This window comes from Penaeus japonicus, unplaced genomic scaffold (assembly GCF_977035675.1).
Source record: "Penaeus japonicus unplaced genomic scaffold, GWHDUDI00000001_assembly GWHDUDI00000018, whole genome shotgun sequence".
Classification (NCBI taxonomy): Eukaryota; Metazoa; Arthropoda; class Malacostraca; order Decapoda; family Penaeidae; genus Penaeus; species Penaeus japonicus.
In genome coordinates, this window is record NW_028234420.1 from 26,034,781 (window position 1) to 26,055,945 (window position 21,165).

General features: G+C 46.3%; 1 protein-coding gene across 3 annotated transcripts in view; it reads left to right on the forward strand.

The window, feature by feature from the left end:
• The window catches only part of LOC122265341 (uncharacterized), a 126,624-nt gene that overhangs the window by 255 nt on the left and 105,204 nt on the right, over positions 1–21,165 (forward strand). The gene's annotated exons all lie outside the window — the stretch shown is intronic.

Below are 21,165 nucleotides of genomic sequence, written 5' to 3' on the forward strand. Positions count from 1 at the left end.
GAGTTGCCAAGCCTTCTCTTCTCGATTTTCTTTCTCCGCAGTGACAAGCCCATATAGAAAAGAGGACCTCGATCCTCTCCTCTCTCCCTTGCTTCGTCCTTGTCACTTTCTTCTTCTTCTTTCATTTTCTTTTGTGTGTATGTGTATGTATGAATTTATGTATCTATATATGTGTATGTGTGTCCGATTTATTTATGGTTTCTCTATCTATCCTCTAACTCGCTTCCACAACTCATCCACATATCCACATATCCATCCATCTACCGACACCCCGCCCCATCCCGCCCACCCGCCCACCCACCCAAACACCCACCCACCCCAATGCATCCAGATATCACTTGAAAATATCGTTTTTATTTCCCGTTGATGTCGCGTGCCGATTGTCCGTCGCTGATGGTGTCATTATCGTTATTATTCCGCTGATAACGAATCGCGGTAATGATTAGCAAATTTAGAAAATTGGCGCCACGAGGAATTGTTTTCCGGTGGTGGTGAATGAGAGCGATGGGAATGGTGATGATGGTGGTGATAACAATGATGATGAGGATTGGCGATTGATGGATGATGGTGTTGGGAGTGATGGTTGTGATGTTGACCGTGGTGGCAGTGGTGTTGGTGATGATAACGATGATAATGGTAATGATGATCAGGATGGTGATAGTTCACAGATGGTGATACAGATAGTGAAAAGACTAGAAATGGGGATGAGAGAGCGGAATGAGGGAGGTTCTCATGGTGACAAGAAAGATAAGAAGTGTAAAAAGAACAAAATTGATAGAAAAAGAGAGTTAGAAGAGAATGAGAATGAAGAGGGAAGAACCAATTCCAATGGTGATTATGATGATAGAAAATGTAAAAAAAAAAGAAAAAAAATAAGAATGAAAATCTAGAACAAGCAAAAGACGAAAAGACAAAGAAGTCAGAAGCAGGAACAAAAAAAAGAACAAAAAAACAATCGGAAACAAGAAACAGTTGGAAGAAGAATTAGAAAAAGAAGAAATATAACAAGAGGAGAATGGGTAACAAAGGAATAAAGGATAATATCCCTCCCAAGCACGGCGCTCATACGAAGGCTTCTGAAAGCGAATCATTCCCATGTAAATTGCATTGCAAACAGAAGTTCCCATTGAGGTCCTTCTTGTCTCTCCTCCAAGTCAAACTCGCGTCTGGGAGGTTGAGCTGAAGATTCCGCGCCGTGAGGTTAGATTTCCTCAGGATTTCGAGGTTATTATCTTGGTTTTGGGATTCGGTTATTCTCTCTCTCTCTCTCTCTATCTATCTCTCTCTCTTAATTGTTTTAATTGCTCCGATCGTTTTGTAACTGTTTTGGCACAAAGATGTGTTTTTTAAAGTATGTATATATTTGTAGACGTAATTTTTCTTTTGTGGTTGTTTTGTTTATATAATTAGGAACATAGATGAGGATAGAGGTTCCTTTATTTATTTACTGTCTTTTAAGGTGTTTTTTTTCAATTATTATTTCGTCACACTATACTTTTTTTATAATGGCTGTATTTATTAGTTTTATACTCCGTGTCCCTTCGCCATAGCAGCTAATTCCCCCGAACTGCCTCGCTAACGCGCCTCCTTTAATGGGAATTTCCACAATCGACGGAGCCCGGTCATTAGCGGGACCGAGAAGCGAGCAAAAGTTTCTAATTAACATCGTACCGTTGTCTTGGCGTCTACGGCTTTGGACGCTGCATTATCATACTTTTAACCTCCGCTCCCCTCCTCGCTCCCCCTTACCAACCCATCCCCTTACTCTCTTGCACTGTTGTGTTCTGTCTTCTCTTTCGGTCTCCTTGGGATTTTCGTCGACCGGGGGTCAATCTCGTTAGCGTCTCTCTCTTTCGACATTCTGCTCTTCCTTCCCTCCCTCTCTCCCTCCTCTCCGTCCCTTCTTTCTCTCCCTTCCCTCTCTCCCCTTCCTTCCTTCCCTCTCTCCCTCCTCTCCGTCCCATCTTTCCCTCCCTTCCCTCCCTTCATTCCCTCCCTCTCTCCCTCCTCTCCGTCCCTTCTTTCCCTCCCTTCCTTCCCTCCCTCTATCCCTCCCCTCCGTCCCTTCTCTCCCTCCCCTCCGTCCCTTCTTTCCCTCCCTCCCTCCCTCCCAAATCAGTCAGCAGGCAGTCTAATTTACCTGAACACGAAGGCAAACGGACTGACACTTAGGAGACTTTGATGTTTTCTATCCATTCCCAAGCAGGCAGGCAAGGTGCACGTGTCAAAAGGCAGGGAAATTGGTAGCTGACTCGGGATAATTATATTGTAGTGCGCGAAGGGCGGGCGCAACAGGCCAGGAGATCTTGATTCATCGCGCCTCTTAATAATAAGCTTTAGTATGTAAGCCCCCTTGCTTAAAAGGTAGCGTTCTGCGGCTTTTCTCTGTCCGCCTTTGTTCTCTCTCTATATATCTCTTTCTCTTTTCTCTCTCTCTCTCTCTCTCTCTCTCTCTCTCTCTCTCTCTCTCTCTCTCTCTCTCTCTCTCTCTCTCTCTCTCTCTCTCTCTCTCTCTCTCTCTCTCTCTCTCTCTCTCTCTCTGTGTCTCTCTCTGTCTGTCTCTTTCCCTTCTCTCTTTCTCTCTCTTTATCTCTCTTTCTCTCTCTGTCTCTCTCTCTCTCTCTCTCTCTGTCTCTTTCTCTCTCTATCTATCTCTATCTCTATCTCTTTTCATTACTCTTCTCGTTTCTTAATTCTTCTCTTTTCCTCCACCCCGTCTTACCATCTCCCTTCTCTTCCACCCCCTCTCTCCGTCTCTCATTCCTTCGTCCCCTCTTGCCGTCTCCCCTTCCTCTCTGCGCGTTATCCTGCTTACTCGGTTGCAAGGGGAAATGCCGTCACAATGGTCACCCGATGACGAATTCAGTTTATTTGACACGCGGAAGCTTTTAAAGAGCGAGAAAATGAAATGTCCTTCCGTCGCCGCTTTGCAATGGCGAATTTTGACTGTTGAATTGGACGCTGATTGGGCTCAACGAGTTAGAGGAGACAGGCTGAGATGAATACCCCCCCCCCTTCCACTCACACATGAGCTGGTAACTGTGAATGAGTTGAAAAAAGAAAGTTGGTGGCACTTTGTATTTTTCTTTTCTCTCTCTCCCCCCCCCCCCTCTCTCTCTCTCTCTCTCTCTCTCTCTCTCTCTCTCTCTCTATATATATATATATATATATATATATATATATATATATATATATATATTGTATATACATATATATGTATATACATATCTTTTACTTTATTTATTCTCCAAAGCGTCAGGGTTCCAGAGTTTTGTGCTTTGACTCGATGTAACGTCTTTCGGATTTTTCCTCTCCCAGCTAGAGAGGAACGTCCATTGGTTTAACGCGCCTCATCACCCACGAGATAACGAAGCGAAGTGTGTCTTGAATCGCGCCCGAACGGCTCCCTGGAGACGAGCCCTGCTGCGTGAGGATTGCTTGAGACGATGGTGGGGCGAGGAGCGGGGAGCGCTTTATTCACTTAGCTGCTGCTTGATTTTAATCTCTCTCTCCCTCTCTCTCTCTCTCTCTCTCTCTCTCTCTCTCTCTCTCTCTCTCTCTCTCCCTCCCTCCCCTCTTTCTCTTACTCTCCCTCCACTCTTTCTCTTACTCTCCCTCCCCTCTTTCTCTTACTCTCCCTCCCTCTCTCTCTTTCTCTTTCTCTTTCTCTTTCTCCCTTTCTTTCTCTCTCTATCTTTCTCTTTTCTCTTTTTCTCTCTTTCTATCTTTCTCTCCCCCCCCCCCCCCTCTCTCTCTCTCTCTCTCTCTCTCTCTCTCTCTCTCTCTCTCTCTCTCTCATTCTCTCTCTCTCTCATTCTCTCTCATTCTCTCTCTTTCTCACATTCTTCCACCTCACATCTAGCCCCCCCCCCCCCTTCGTGTTGTTGATCGACCTCACTCCGTTTTAATCTCTCTCGCATGACCCCTTTCGTTTGATCCGAGTTGATTGAATTATCCTTCATTCCATTTTATTTAGTGGGTGGTGATTTACTGGTTTCCATTTTCCGTGTCGGAATGCTCGTCTCTTTCTCTTTCATTTTTTCTGTCTCTCTTTATCTTTTTCTCTCACTTTCTCAGTATTTTATTTTCCCTTTCTCTCTCTTTCGTCTCTATCTCCATTCTTCCCTCCCTCCCTTCCTCCCTTCCTCCCTCTCCCCTTCTTCCTCCCTCCCTCTCCCCTTCTTTCTTCCTCCCTCTCCCCTTCTTCCTCCCTCCCTCTCCTCTTCTTTCTCCCTCCCTCTCCCCTCCTTCCTTCTCTCCCTCCTCCCTCCCTCTCGCTATTTTCTCTATCTCTCCCTTCTCCCTCTCTCTCTCTCCCTTCTCCCCCCCCCCCCTCTCTCTCTCTCTCTCTCTCTCTCTCTCTCTCTCTCTCTCTCTCTCTCTCTCGCTATTTTTCCCCTTTTTATTAACGATAGTTATTGAAATTGGACGTTATTGAATGTTATTGGGTCGGCGCGCCGTTGACGGTTGCTAGTAATTTTTGAAACTTTTGTTAGCATTATTGTTGCATGCGGGTCGTTGGATATTTTGTGGTGGTGGTGGGTGGGATAGGTTGTGTGTATGTGTGTTTGTGTGTGCGTGCGTGCACTTGAATTATGTATATTTATGTATGTATGTGTGTGAGCGTGTATGTTTACGCAACCAACCAGGCTATTTACACAGGTCATGTTATTGATATTACCTTCTTGTTTCGTAATTTGCATGTTCTTATTCACTCCGCTGCTGAGATATTCATGGCGTCGCAATGAGAGGTCGTACACACGCGGGTTTGTGTCGTCGCAGCCATTAAGAGAATGCAAATCAGTGCGCTTCCAATGGCTTGGCGGAAGCATGCGTAGACTGACAGATAACAGCGCCGCTATCTCACCTTTTTTTTATTCTCGCTCTCTTTCTCTCTCTCTCTCTATCCCTCTCTCGTATTTCTTTTGGTGCTTGATCCAAGTTTTTCTTTTCCATTACATCCATTTATTTTCTTCTTTGTCATCATTTTTCTTTTTTCGATCTTCATTTTCCATCTCCTACTATTTGTCTCCATTCTATTTGAATTGTCGAATTCTGCTGTGTATGCGAGTGGTAGCTCTTTGTTTTGACATGATAGGGAAATATCCCGAAATAATTTGTCTGAAGAGAAGAGTAAACATATAAAAAGAGTCGTGTATGATTTTTTTTTCTGGGAATATATGGTAAGTGTAAAGACGCACCGTCGGCGGAGGCGCGAAGGCACGAGACGACGCTGTTTAGAGGTTGGCGTTGGCTTTATCATGTTGCCGCGGCCTCGGCGAAGCTTGGGGTTGCACGCATTTACGTACCCGTCACTCGGGAACGCCCGTTGGGTACGTTTCGATAGGTGGCGATGTGCGGACCAGAAGGTTGTCATGGCATGAATGATGATGGTTTCAAGAGGTGGAGGTGGAGCACTGTAACGGTGTCAGTATTTGCTACCTTCTCCTCGTTCACGCGTGTGCATTTTCGTGAAGCCGAATTCAACGGACGAGTTTTTGCGATTTTTTTTTTTTTTTGTCTCGCAATGTTGCAGAGTGTGCAGCGTATCGTCATGAATCTGCTGCGCCTCATTTGATATTTGTCACAAGTTGCCACTTTCATTTTTCATGCATGCTTGCATTTTGATGATTCAGGCTTGGCAGCGTTAGTGCATTGGTGCTCGTGTGTGTGTGTGTGTGTGTGCAAGTGTTTTTGTGTGTGTGGATGCCTGAACCTATGTGAGCCTGTACGTGTTTGCGTGTTAATGTTTATACATGTATGTGCATTCGTACCCAGTCCGATCAAATCTAGACAGACAGACTGCCAGAAAATCCGGACAAGGTTATCAGTATATTGAATCCCACTCTTAGGAGGCGGCACGGTAATGATAAGCGACAGGCACGCCCCGCCGGAGTAAACGCCAAGTCACGTTAAGTAAAAGTGACTCTTGCGCCTTCGAGTTGTCGTAAACATGGCGCCCGCTCTCTCTGCCTCGACTCTCTCTTTCCCTCCCTCCCCAGTGCGCCTCTTGGGGCCTGTTTTTTCATTGCCGGCCTTCAGAAATGTGTATTTGTTGATTTATGGTGTTTATTTAAATTTTGTGTTTGCTTAATCATTTACTTTTTTAAGTCCGCGCGGTTGATAAGATCTTTGAGCGGAAGATGAAACTATATTTTTTCATCTTGAGTTCCTTCCCTCCTCCCCGTCTTTTTCTCCTTCTCTTTCATCTCTTCCTCCTCCTCCTCCTCCTCCTCCCCCGTCTCCTCCTTCTCTTGATACTTAATTTCTCATTAGATCCTCCTATTATATCGCCTTAATCCTAATAATAGTTCCTCCTCTTACTAGTCCTCTCTGCTTGCCCCTTATTTCCAGACAACTCCACTTGAGCAGAAGAAGGGAGGAGGGAATGGGAAGTAGGGAGGAAGGAAGAAGGAAGATGGAGGAGGAAATGGAGAGTTGGGAGAAAGGAGGGAATGGAGAGTAGGGAGAAGGCAGAGGGGTGAGGGCGGGGTGGGGTGGGGGGATAGAAAGGAGCAGGGAGGAGGGAGGTGCGAGCCAACAGCGGGTCGTGACATGCCCGTTAGCGTCACGGCTAATTAGAGCGAAGGGGTCGATTTGTAACTAATGATAGATAGGCTTGCGATAAGGCTGAAGAGAGGGGGAAGGTGGTGAAGGAGAAGGGGAAGGGGAAGAGAGGGGAGCGTAGGGAAGGAGGGCGTGATGGGTGTGGGGGAAGGAGGGAGGGATTAAGGGGAGGGAAACGAAGAGACGGCAAGGAAGAGGGGGGAGAGGAGTAAGGGAGGAGGGCTTCCGGAGACGAGGACCTGTTCTGAGGAGGTTCACCTGTCTTAATAAGGGGCGGGACGGCTATTACGATAGCTGTTTGTCTCGGGGGTTGTTGATTGCGAAAGATGCCCGGGCGATGGTGGGGGCGTGGGGGTTGGGGGTGGGGGCGTGGGGGTTGGGGGTGGGGGGATTTCCTGGCGCATCTCACGGACCGCTGTCTCTTCCTTTTCTCTTCCTTGCTCCGGTCCTCTCTTCTTTTCGCCGGGTACTTTGTCCTCGCCGTAATGGTTCATTACCATTGCTATTTTCTTTGTTACTTTCTTATGTGTCTCTTTATATATATATATATATATATATATATATATATATATATATATATATATATATATGTGTGTGTGTGTGTGTGTGTGTGTGCGTGTGTGTGTGTGTGCGTGTGTATGTGTGCGTGTGCACGTGTGTGTGTGCGCGCATATATATATATATATATATACATATATATATATACATACATACATATATATATACATATACATACATATATACATATATACAGACATATACATACATACATGTATGTATGTATGTATATCCAACCGTCTCTTTCCAATACTCTCATCTATATTTCCATATTCCCCTTTCTTTTATTCTCTCCCTTCCTGCCTCTGTTCATCAAATGCTCAGCCCCGCGACTCCTCCACTCCTCAGCCTCTCCTCTCAGCCTCGGCCCTTGTTGATGTGTCTCGATTCCCCTTCCTCTTTGGCTTCCATGGCGCCCCTTCTCCGAAGTTCCATCTCGGTTGCAAAACGCTCTCAGGATCTCGAGCACGTGAATCCTGAGCTTTTTGTCTCTCCGGCTCGTGCGAAATGAGTGTGTGTTGAGTGGGTGTATGTGTGAGTGTCTGTGTGAGCGAATTACTTTCTCGCCTGCCACTCATTACGTCTACCCAACACACTCCTTTGATGGAAGTTGACGCACTCGCTCTTTAGAAAGCGCGTTGTTTGTCGTGCGCGCTTACTCGAAAACAGACGGAGGGACAGAGAGGCTGCCTTGAAGACTGACACGGGCTCTCTTGGCACTCCGTAAAGCGCGTTAACGTGTTTTGTTGTAATATATATGTATATATATATATATATATATATATATATATATATATATATATATATATAATCTGATATTGAGTACGTAGGTAGGGAAAAAGCTATCCTTATATCGTTTGTGTGCGTGTGTGTGTGGGTATATTTGTGTGTGCATGAATGGTTAGAGATACGTGGATGTTTGAATACGTTTATTCTGATGATATTCCTCATGGATTTTCCTCTGTTGTCAGAGTATATTGATTTTTTAATAGGTAATCGGCGCCTCGACTTGCATGAATGGTCACGTTCTGATGTCGTGGCAAGATTTTTGAAGCGTCATTTGCATACGTTTTTTTTCTTGATGGACAATGTAATGCCAAGTATCTGAGCATGAGCAGGTGCATGACGTCACACTGCGTCACAGATTGCGTCAGACGGAACTAAGGTTACCGCAGACTTCTAATTAGAACCGATTTACCGTTTGCATTGATCTCTCTTTCTCTCCGTTTACTCTTTTTCCTTCTCTCTTTCCTATTTTTTTCTCGGTTCTCTCCTTTCTAGCTCATAATCTCTTGTTTCTCTTTCTCTTTAATCTTTCGTTTCCCTCCTCTCTCTCTCTTTCTCCCTATCCCTTCCTATCTCTCTCTCTCTCTCTCTCTCTCTTTCTCCATGTCTTGTCTTTCTGTCTTTTTGTTACATGTCTCTCCCCCTTTCCTTCCTCATTTTTCGTTCCCTCCCTCCCTCCCTCCTGCTTTCCTCCATATCTTACACACTTTCATCTAAAATCTTAAGTATATGTCTCCAAGATTCTCTTCACCCTTGGGTCCCCCTCTTCCTCGCAAGCAAAGTTTCCCAAGCAATTAAGTGAACATGTTGGGGGGGGGGGGGGGGATTGCCGGGGTAAGGGAGGGACAGGGAGTGGGGGGTGTCAGGCTTTGCTTTCCTGGTGTCCTCTTATCTTGTCGTTGCAAAAGTGAACGTGCATGACCCGAATTCACGCATGAGAGGAGGGGACATAGAGACTTGCTGGCTGTAGCAGTGTGTGTGTGTTAAGCATGTTAGGGTTTTGACCTACCTGACGTTTCGTTATTAGCTTGCTTGCTTGTTTGCCTGCTTGTCGTTCTGCATATTGTAGCTTTAATGCAAGATTCCTTGATTTCCTGCTTGTATATCAGTTTATCAGCGTGACCTCTTATTTCTCTACCTCTCTGTTTACTAGTCCGCATCCCTGCCTGCTTCTTAGCTTGTCAGCCTGCTTACCTACTAAGATATCTACTTGTTTTTTTTTTTACCTACACACCTGCTTGCTCTCCTGCTTATCTGTTTGTTTAGTTGCTCATCTGCTTTCCCGCCAGCTTCCAGCTCGTCTACCTACCTGTCTGCTTTCCTGCCCGCCCGCCTGCTGAGATGACCTGTTTATTGACGCGTATGATTAATGGCGCGGCGACTGCCCAGTGCGGGGCTAACGAGAAGCTTATGCTTATAATTATGCGCTCGTGATGATGGACTTTGCATCCGAGTCTTGCATTCACTTGCGCGCAGGTGTAGCGTTAGTGTTTGTTTAAGTATTATGTTATTTTTATTTCTTCTGAGCGTGAGAAGCCAGATGCTTGTGGGTGAAGGTGTGGGTGCAGGTGTGAGTGTGGGTTCGGGTGGGCGTTTGAACACCATGGGCAAAAAGGATGTCTAGTGTTGTCCGATACATGATGTTCATTGTTTATAAACTCCCATGTCTTCCCAACCCAAACACTCTTAATGGGTATTCTTAACTCATAGTGAAAGAGAATAAAAGATCAATCATGAACTGATATCTATTTTTAATATCGGGAAAGAAGATTGCATAAACGTAGAGTTGAGCAAGACAATCGAGAGAAAGAGAGAGAAAAGGAGGGGAAGGAGAACGAACACCCGGCGAGTGAAAGACGGACAAGAAAGAGCAAGCGTCGTCTTGAATTCCTCCCGCGTCGAAAGATTGAGTCTTACAGAGTCGTCGCGTCCAATAAATTTATTTTTCTCGTTATTCTAATATCAGCGTATCTATTTCCCCTAAATCCCCTTTGTGACACTAACAGAGAGAAGGTGTCGCCGTTATTCATGGCAGAAGGCGATGGCGAAAGCAATTCCATCTCTTGATAAATGGCGGCCGGGCTGTCTCTTGCCACCGGGCGTGTCTTGGCCTCTTTCTAGCCGCGGCATTTGCATCGCGCCGACGGTAAGAAGCAAGGACTTCATCTCTGGATGCGACGGACGCGAAGGTCCCGCGCCAGGAACGGCCGCTGCACAGAACGGCGCGGAGTTGCATTGCAGTTGCAGGGTTATTATTCTGCCGGTGTTCGGGTGCGGCTCGGTCAACAAGTGCGAGTTTCCTGTGTCGGGAAAGTTGGAGGGTTACGCCGCCGCGAGTCTAAATAAAAGCGCTGATGAGACAGAGAGGTCGAGGCCATTGTTTTACTGCGAGCGTAATTTTTGGGTTGGCGTTACAACTGTGTTAAGGGGGATTTATGTTTTTTGGCGTTGCAACAGCCTTTGGGAACGGTTCTCTGAAACGTTTGTTGCGCTTTGAATCAACTCGTATAGATCGGCGGCAAAGCAAACTCGTATACAATTGGGAAATGGCTTTTTCCCGAGTATTAGAAATTTCTTCTTTCCATTTTCATTTGCAATGTAAAATGTACAGAATTGCATATGTATACTGTATGTTAATTTAACTTGAATGCGGTTTCCATGGCGCTTCTAAAATGTTTGCATAATTTTCGGATGGCAGGGTGCAGGTTGCAGGTTGCACCAGCGAGCAAGAGGACTCAACATGCAACATACATGAGCTAAACAAACTCATCTGGTGAAGAATGGCGAGCGGCGGCATCCGGGCTCTGCAAGGGAGACGCATTGGACAAGTTGCAAATTGCCCTGCGAGTGTTGATGGAAAACCGGAGAGAGGCAATTAAATTAATGGTCCCTTATTGCCTCAAATTTGATTCGTGATTGTTGCCATTATGCTTTGGCTCGACATCAACATCTTGCGAGTATCAAAGGCGACTGCAAATTCCGTGTTGCGTCCTCTTGCCTCGTCACGCGACGGCCGGAGCCAGTGGACGACGTGACTCACTGACGGCTTCACAAGGGGATATAGGGGGCCTTTTTGATTCTCTCTATCTATCTTTATCTCATTCTCTCTCACTCTCTCTCTATATGTATATGTATATGTATAATTATATATGTCTATATCTATCTCTATTTATGTGTCTCTCTATATTTGTGTCTCTACCTCTATCTATATGTCTCTCTCTATATCTATCTCTATTTATGTGTCTCTCTATATTTGTGTCTCTACCTCTATCTAGAAATGTCTCTCTCTAGAAATGTCTCTCTATTAATCCATCTCTACATGCCTCTCTCTCTCCATCTATCTAGATATCAATCCTTTTTAATCGTTTAAGAAAATCAAAGAATTTTCGGGATCCTCCTTCCATGTGTCGACAAAGAGACAGCGTTTCGAATCACTCAGACGTGATAATTAAATCTCCAGCGAGGCCGTTACCGATCTTGTGTCGTGGTCCCGGCGATTCGAGAGGATCCGAATAACGACCGATCGCCGAATTTTCACGGATTTCCCCTCGTGTCGCGTTGGTGGGGGCCGAGCAGCGGGCTAGGCGCAGTCGGTGAATCGGTACTCTATTACTCGTTTTCTCTCTCTCTCATATATATGTGTGTGTAGATATATATGTAGATATAGATATAAGTTGATGTTTGTGTAGATAAATATAGACATGTAGATATACACACACATGCATATATTTATTTATTTATTTATTTATATATGTATATATATGTACATTTATATTGTGCATATATACATTTATATAATATATATATATATATATATATATATATATATATATATATACATGCATATATATATATATTTATATGTGTGTGTATGTGTATGTATTTGTATATGTATATGTATATGTATAAGTATGCATGTATGTATGTATATATATGTATGTATGTATGTATGTGTTTGTGTGCTTGTGTATGCTTGTATACACATACATACACGCACACACATATACACATATATGTATATATAGATAGATAGATAGATGTAGATATAATTAGTATATGTAAAATATATATTCATATAAACGCCACACAAACAAACACACACACACACATATATATATATATACATATACATACACACACACAAGTGTGTCTGTATATTTGTGCGTGTGTATGCATATGCGCGCGCGTGCTTGCGTGCGTATGCATAGACCTGAAAGCGTTTACATATCGAAAAGATTGGCTTGCTATACCGTAATGAGAAAGGCAGCGGTTGGTATGCCTTGTATGAGTGAAGACGGGAGTTGCGGAGGGAGCGCAGGGCGGAAGCCAGGCTACCATTGTTTATAGCTTTTGTGCTTCGTTCATTAGCAAAATGGCGGTAGCCCTGGTTGGGTTTTGTCTCTCGCAGTACCCGGACTACCGGTTTTACTAGATGAAAGAGTGAAGTCAAAGCGTGAAATGCGAGCGGAGCTGGAGATAAGAGTATTAGAATACGGGAGGTGTTTCAATGTGAATGTTGAGTTATTGAATGAGGGGAGTGTGTTTTCAAAAGGGACTGCGAGAGGGCTGAGGGAGGGAATTGCAAGTCCTCTCTCTCTCTCTTATCTCTCTGTGACAGTCTGTATATCTCCGTATACATGCATACATGTAGATAATTATGGAGATAGATACACAGACAGGTATAAAGATACAATCATACACATTACTCGATTTCTTTCTTTTTCTTTTCCTCTCTCTTTTTCCTCTTTCACCACCACAGAATACAAAAAATTATCTTAGTGATAACTTCGCACCCTCCACACACTCCCGTACACCTTCTCTTACCCCCCCCCCTCCCCTCCATCAAGTTTCTGGCGTCACCTCCGACCTATGACTTGACCCGCCCCGCGCCAGGGAAAGTTTGGCCAGAAACGCCTGCGCTGCGTCGGATCCGCTGCAATTGCAATGGTTGGGTGTGAACGTCCCCTGAGACGACCGCTTTGTACATGACGATCACTCATACCGCCCTCTCGCCTCCTCTCCCTCTCACCTTCTACCCTTCTTCCTCCCTCTGGGCTCCTCTCCCTCTCACCTTCTTCCCTTCTTCCTCCCTCTCCCCCCACCCCGTCGCTGCAATCATTTCAATCTCGCGCATTTTAATGAAGTTGCATTCTCGGCATTCCTGGAAGCGCCGTAATCCAACCCCGGCACCAGGTCGCGATTGGCTCATTCTCGGGAAGGTCAGAGAAAGTGCACATTGGTCACATTCCTACACCTAGTGACCCTGTGCCTCCCTCTCCCCTCTCCCTCCTCCCGTCTTCTTTCCTCCTCTCCCTCCCTTCTCTTTCCTTCTTGCTCGTCCTCCTCCTGCACCCCCCCCCTTTTCCCCTCCCCTATAGCTTCTCATCTTGCTCCCCCTTTTCTCATCCCCTATTCCTCTTCCTAACCCCCTCCCCCTCTTCCCTCTTTTACCACTTCTCTATTCATCCTCCTCCGTCTCAACCCTCTTCTCGAATTCCCCTTTCCTACCCTCCAATATTCATTCTCCCTTTTCCCCTCCCTTATTCATCTTCCTCCTCCCCTCTCTTCCCCCCCTTCCTTCCCCTCCCTTTTATCCTCCCCTTTCTCTCCTCTTCTTCTCAGCCTTCAGTATCTCCATTGCGAAAGATTCCTCCAGATCATGTCCCCTTGTCCTCGCTCTTATAGTTTCCTTTCATCTGTTGATTGGCGTGTTATGCGCGAGCTCTTTCGGCGGCGAAGTGGCTTGTTAAGGGGCGTGTGAAGGGAAGCCCCTGCGCCTTGTTATCTGATGTTGGAATTCGCTTGCAGTGGCATTCTTTCTCCCATTTGCAACACTGCCACGTAACCGGATATTTGTGCGGCGACATTCCTTCGCAAAGCAACATCATATTGGCCGAATGGGCACTGCTGGCCTGTCCCATGCGCTTTTATCAGTTCACTTCTTGAATATGGAGTCGGACACCAGGCCAGCCGGTGGTTGCAAGTGCCCTGCGCTGCACGGTGCATCAACAGGGACGTGCTCTCATACCGCATCTCCAGCCAGACATAACGATGACGACACGGGTTGTTTTGACACAACTGTTAAACGAGTGAACGTTGCTTAGCGCTAGGCATTTTCTTGATATGTTGCACACGACACTCGTACTCATGCGAACACGCACTCGCAGGCACAAACATGCACACGAGCGCGGTTCTGGTTTGCTTATTTACTTAGGCATTTAGAGATCATTTCAGAATGACGACAATATAACCTATATTTTATTTCGAACTCACACCAGTAAGTAATATCCTCACTCGAGTTGATGAATTGATGAATGAATAAATAAATAAATAGATAAGTTTGAATAAAATCACCTCAGATACACTCTCTCTTCAAAGCCCCTTCTTTGATGTTGGACTCTGGTAAACGTTTCCTCTTTTGCTTCTAAATATCTGCCCTGTAGCTCGCATCTTGAATACGGCCGCTCTTATTAAGGCTCCGCTCAAAGGAGATCGCTATCCATGAGGGGGGAAGGGAGTGGAGAAGGGGAAAGGCAGGAGGGGAGGGCGGGGGGGGCTGGTGGTAAGGGGAAGGGAAGGTTAGGAGGTAGGAGGGAAAGAGTGGAGGAAAGAGAGAAGGTTAGGGGGAAGAAAAGAATATTGGGAGGAAGGGGGGTAGGATAGGAAGGGATATGAAATATCCCCTTCATTTTCCTGGAGGAAAATGAAGGGGAGGAGGGAGAAGGGGTTCAGGTTGGCAAGGGAAAAGGAGGGACAGGGAAGATAAAGAAGGACATATAGTGTTGGCAAAAGAAGGAAAGGAAAGTAGGAGGACGAAGGGAAGCAAGGAGGACGGAAGGGGAAGAAAAGTGGCAAGGGTAAAGGAGTGGTAGGAGAATGGAGAAGAGAAGGATATGGATATGGAGCCGAGGCGAGAGGGTAGGATAGGGGTCAAAACATCCGAGATTCTGAAGATATGAATTTTTGTGCCGTCAACACAGCGGTCCAGAGCTACCGCCCGCCAGGCCAGCCATTCATGTTATAAGTACGTCAGACGGCTTGAGAAGGAGCGTCCTTATTCACCTATTAGACGATGCAGAGCGGGGCAGGGGGCTAAAATAGGGGAAGGGAAGGGAGTATGACAAGGAGATGAGAAGAGGAAACAAGGGATGGAGTGTAGCAGGGGGCTGAGAGAGAGCAATGGAGAGAGTTTAACAGGGAGCGGAAGAGGAATTTAGGAGATGGGGGATAGGGGACGTGGGTGGGGTGGAGGGAGGGTCAAGAGGAAGGTCCGTCGTTATTACAAGACCGTTTATCCTGACGTGTGTGCCATCGATTTCGGAGATGATGAGAACCTATGTTATAATAGGAGGGGGGGGGTGATTATCTACGTTTGTGTGTGTGAGAGATAATTTATCAACCGAGTCCGAGAAACAGGAAAATAGGGAGAGATACTGAGCAGGAGAACTTGAGTCTAAGAGTTAAAAAGAAAGTAAAAAAAATATGCGAAATATCCACCTCCTCCCAAAGAGAGAGATAGAAACAAGAAGCACCCGACAGGAAAGCATTAAGGCCACCCTTCTCTCCACCCTCTCCCCCCTTCCCTCACCTGATGCGAGCGTGCCATTAAGCTAAGCGCGAGGTCCGTAGACGCGGGAATGTCCCACTCGACGCCCTGAATACAAGCCTGTAATTCACCAACGCTGCTCAACTCCGTGAGGGTTTACGCTAATTGAATTGTCATAAAGGCGCTCACAGCTTATGAAGGCGGGGGCAGGGGGGCAGAGAGGCATGGGGAAGGGGGGAGGAGTGGGAGCAGCTGGTTCAAGGCCGCACTGTGGAACTGCCGACCCTAATTACCTGGCGCTTTGAAGTCTTTATCTCGCAAATTATTCCTTAAACTGACGACTTGCAGATGGGCTTGTTCATGGGGGCTGGTGTGACTGATTGAGTGTGCATTATAGGTACGTGTTTTTGTGTGTGTGAGAGAGAGAGTAAGAGAAACACAGAGCGCAAAGAATAAGAGAGGTGGAGGTGAGAGGATAAGAAGAATGTCTGTATTAGGTTCGTATTTATCTTGCTTCGCATGAATAGTAGGTATGTTGACGGTTGCATAATGCCATTTCTTTATTTCTTGCCTCACGCAAAATAAGCACTCATAAAGTCAAATATTAAACTGGGTCTGCTATTTACACGGCAGTGTTGTAATGTAGCAACCCCCCCCCCCCACACACACACACACACTCATCCCCACCAACTGGCACCTCGACTTGGTGAATCCTTGTCTTGTATTTAGTGTTTCCTGTGGTCTGTTATTTCTCCATAACTTTCACGTGCCTGTGGTTTATTTTTGTTTATCTGATATATGTACTTGATCTGTTAGTTTGGTGATTCATTGTGATGTTAATGGTGTAACTGTCGTTAGTTAAGATGACGTTTAATTCATTTTTTCCTCGACTGATATTGTGGATGGAGTGAATGAGTGGAATTTTTTTCGTCTTCAATTTCTATTTTTTTATGAAATTCGCAAGTTGAAGTAGGTCATGCGGAAAAGCCGCAAGCAAAAGTTGAGAAATTGTTAAAAGACAAGTTGTAGATCATGTGATATGTCCGGAGGTACGTAAAATATTGCTAATGATGGGTAAATTGCACGAAATTGTTCGCTTGTATCGTAAGTTACAAGAAATGCTTTAAAAAAAAACGACCTAATCGCATGCCGTTGTTACCAGTAAGTGCTGAATTATTTGCGTTGTGATATTTTATATTTTAGGTACAGGAATATTTCATTTTCTCTTTGATATATGGCATCATAGTTTTACCCGAGCGTTCCATTGAATTGGTTAACGTTCTCAACAAGGAAATATTTACCGCACAATAGTAATTTTCTTGCTACAAAATGATGATAAATAAAAAGTAAATAAAATAAAGTTACCTTTCCCTACAATCACAAAGAAAAACACTATGATATTTTTTTTGTCTTCCTCTATTCTTTTTATTGATAACATTTATTATACTGAATTAATGTACGCCCTTCTTCCTATAGGAATATATTAGACCCTTGTTGTTTGACTTTGACGCTCGCCACTCGACGAACTGGATGCAGTGTTAAGCCCAATTCCCTTTAAAGAAGCTGATAGGTTGGGCAGTATTTCAGGCCACGGCGTCCACGGCATTTTCCACCCCGTTGTGACCGAGGCGAAATGTTGTGTAGACGGATAGGACAGTTTATTGAAATGTTAGTCATGTCAGGTGAGGGATTTGGGTAGGCCGTTGCGGATAGGACTACAGGCACATGCACGCGTAAACACTGTGTTTATTTTCTCTATCTTTGGCACTTTCTGTTCTTTCTACTTTTCTTTTTACCTTTTGCGCGGGCGTGCACGCATGCGCTCGCTCGCACTCACACACACAAACACAAATGCACAAACACAAACGTTACGATGTTAGATTTACCTTGTGACACCGTTTAGGTTAACCCATCGCCCTGTGTATATATCATGCGTGTCTCTGTGTCGCCCGCAGCACTACATAGAATATTCAAAGTTCACTCACCTATCGTGTATCACTTCGGAATGTGAATATTTTTTAGAGTTACGTGGGCGGCCGTGAATCAGCAACACATCGGCTTAGCGTCCAAATGTGTCGAAGCGAAGGCGAGGGAGGAAGGTAAGGCAAGGGAAGGGAAGCGAGTCTGTTTACATTGAAGTGTTTGTGGATCTGCGTCACTCGGCGTGTTAGCGGGGGTGTAGGGGTAGGGGAGGGGGGGTAGGGGAGGGGGGGAGGTGGAACTTGTTTTGGAGTATCTTCGGGAGGCAAACAGACAGATGCACACATTTAGGTATAGTGAGACTTTGGCTCAGGCAAATTTATTGAGACAAGTGGTTACTTACATCTCAAAAGGATGAGATGACATAGGTTATCCTCACCTCCATCTTAGTCCCTCTTTAGGCTCACATATCCATTACAAAACATTACAGATATATCAGCAGATTGATACATATATCTATATATATATATATATATATATAGTATATAGTATATTAAGAGAGAGAGCGAGCACGAAGAGGAACGAAAGTGACGGGGAGAGAGATATAGGGAGAGGAAGGAGAGAGAAACAAGTAGGCAGACAAAGTGCTCGCGGGAGAGGAAACTGAGGTAGAGGGAGAGAGGAATGTGTTTCTGTGCGTAAATGCTTGCCAGAACATCCATTACAGCAGCAATGGAAGTCCATTTCAAGTGAAGAGGCCATGGCAATACATGTTCCATAGTGCAATATGTGGAGTATCGTCTAATGCAACTAAGCATTTGATGGGAAGAATACATCTTTCCCTCGCGATGAAATGCCGTCAGAAAGCGAGGGCGGAGTGTACGCTGCTCCACCGTCGGTGAGATTGGGATGCGGGAGACCGGGTTTATCACATGCTTTTATGTTTGAGGAATATTTACTAATATTAACTATATATCTCATTGATGTGAGCGCTTTATGTGAGTGGTTGTGGGGTCAATAATGAAATCACTCCTAACATAACGAGGATGCTTAAGCCACTGGCACCAAACGTAGTTTAAACACTTGTCTGCGATGAGCCGCTTTGCGTTTAATCTCGAATGTTTTCATGGTGTTCTTATTTATAGTTAATGGGACTTGTTGAAGGATCATATATCATGCTGCTTGCGCCATTTGACTTGTAACTTAATTACAACAAACAATCAACCAGTGGGTCGATCTAGCACTGCACAAGGAGGGAGAATAAGGGGTAAGAGCGAGTGCGAGAGCGCAGAGCAACGCCATCCACTGAGGTAACAACACAAAGGACGTATATACTGTTTAGTGGTGCTCCCGCCGGGCCGGTATTGACTACAGCCGCACGCCCTGGCTTCTCACTCTCTCTCTCTCTCGCTTCACGTTTCCTTTCTTCAATTATCAACCCTCTATTGTTCCGTATGTCTCTTGTTTTATCTCCTTCCTCTCTATCTCTCCCTGGTCCCCCTCCCTCCCTCCCTCTTCCTATCCATCTTCCTCTCCCTCCCTCCTTCCTTTCCTCCTTTCATCTTCCCTTCTTCCCCCCTCTCCCTATTTCCTTCCCTTCCTCCTCCCATCATCTTTCCTCCTTACCTCTTTTCCTCCCTCTTTCCCTCCCTCTTTCCCTCCTTCATTCTTTTCCGCCTCCCCCCCTCCCTCCCTCCTTTCGCTCACTCTCTCATCTCTGTACTTCCCTTCCTCTCCCTCCTTTCCCCTCTTCCCTCCCCCCCTCCTTCTCCCTCCTCCCCCATCTCCTTCTCCCTCCTCCTTCCCCTACCTCTTCTCCCACCTCTTCCACCTCCTTCTCTCTCCTCCCCCACCTCCTTCTCCCTCCTCTCCCACCTCCTTCTCCCTCCTCCCTCACCTCTTCTCCCTCCTCCCTCACCTCTTCTCCCTCCTCCCTCACCTCTTCTCCCTCCTCCCTCACCTCTTCTCCCTCCTCCCTCACCTCTTCTCCCTCCTCCCTCACCTCTTCTCCCTCCTCCCTCACCCTTCAGCCTCCTACCTCACCCTTTCTCCCTCCTCTCTCACCTCTCCCTCCTCTCTCACCTCTTCCTCCTCTCTCACCTCTTCCTCCTCTCTCACCTCTTCCTCCTCTCTCACCTCTCTCACCTCTCCCTCCTCTCTCTCCTCTTCCTCCTCTCTCACCTCTTCCTCCTCTCTCACCTCTTCCTCCTCTCTCCCCTCTTCCTCCTCCCTCACCTCTTCCTCCTCCCTCACCTCTTCCTCCTCTCTCACCTCTTCCTCCTCTCTCACCTCTTCCTCCTCTCTCACCTCTTCCTCCTCTCTCACCTCTTCCTCCTCTCTCACCTCTTCCTCCTCTCTCACCTCTTCCTCCTCTCTCACCTCTTCCTCCTCTCTCACCTCTTCCTCCTCTCTCACCTCTTCCTTCCTCTCTCACCTCTTCCTCCTCTCTCACCTCTTCCTCCTCTCTCACCTCTTCCTCCTCCCTCTCCTCTTCTCCCTCCTCCCTCACCTCTTCTCCCTCCTCCCTCACCTCTTCTCCCTCCTCCCTCACCTCTTCTCCCTCCTCCCTCACCTCTTCTCCCTCCTCCCTCACCTCTTCTCCCTCCTCCCTCACCTCTTCTCCCTCCTCCCTCACCTCTTCTCCCTCCTCCCTCACCTCTTCTCCCTCCTCCCTCACCTCTTCTCCCTCCTCCCTCACCTCTTCTCCCTCCTCCCTCACCTCTTCTCCCTCCTCCCTCACCTCTTCTCCCTCCTCCCTCACCCCTTCTCCCTCCCCTCTCCACTTTCCCCTTCTTCCGCCTCTACCTCTTCTCCCCTCCTCCCTCACCTCTTCTCCCTCCTCCCTCACCCTTCTCCCTCCTCCCTCACCTCTTCTCCCTCCTCCCTCACCATTCAGCCTCCTTCCTCACCCCTTCTCCCTCCTCCTTCACACCTTCTCCCTCCTCCCCACTTCTTCCCTGCCTCCCCTGGCCCTGAACAAGCACGGGGAAACAAATCACCATTCATGACCCCTTTGTTTTACTGTCCGTCCTCGCCTAATTGATGAAGAGTCGAAGGGGCGAGAAAGTGACTCGACTCCCTCCGAGTTTTCCTTCTCGCCGCGTCGTAAGGTCGTAAATCGCACAACCCGGGGCTAGGTTCGTCGACCGTGATGTACAGGTTTTGGCGAGGAGTTGGCCCTTCTCTCCCTCTCTTTTTCCCTGTCCCTCCCTCTCGCTCCGCCTCCTTGGCAAGCTGGTCGTCACAGTTAACTTTTAGTGAGGTCGTTAGTACCTTGAGGTCGTCCACACCAGCCCCGTGGGATGCCAAGAGTCTTATTTTGTTTGTCTCAATTCTCCGACTCCCCCCCCCTCTCTCTCTTTCTCTTTCTTTCTCTCCATATCTATCAATTTATCTATCTATCTGTTTCTCTGTCTCTCTTCCACTCTCTTTCTCTCTCTCTCTCTCACTCTATTTCCATCTCTCGTTCTCTATTTTTCTTCATCTTCCTTTCTTATTTCCTTCTGTCCGTCTAATCATATCCCATCAATATAGAGAGAGAGCCAGAAAGTGGAATGTTAGGAAACGTAGGAAGGAAAGAAAGAAAGGACCAACGTGATCTCCCACATAATCAATATTTGCCTGTCTTCATTACCTGCCGTTATTAGTCTCAATTTTCCTCTCCTATTCCTCTTCCTCCTCCTTTTTCTCTTCGTTCTCTTTGTCCTTGTCCCCTTTCCTTCCGATCGTCCTAATCCACCTCCTTCTCCCCCACTTCTCACTCCTCCTCCTTCTCCCTTCTCCTTATG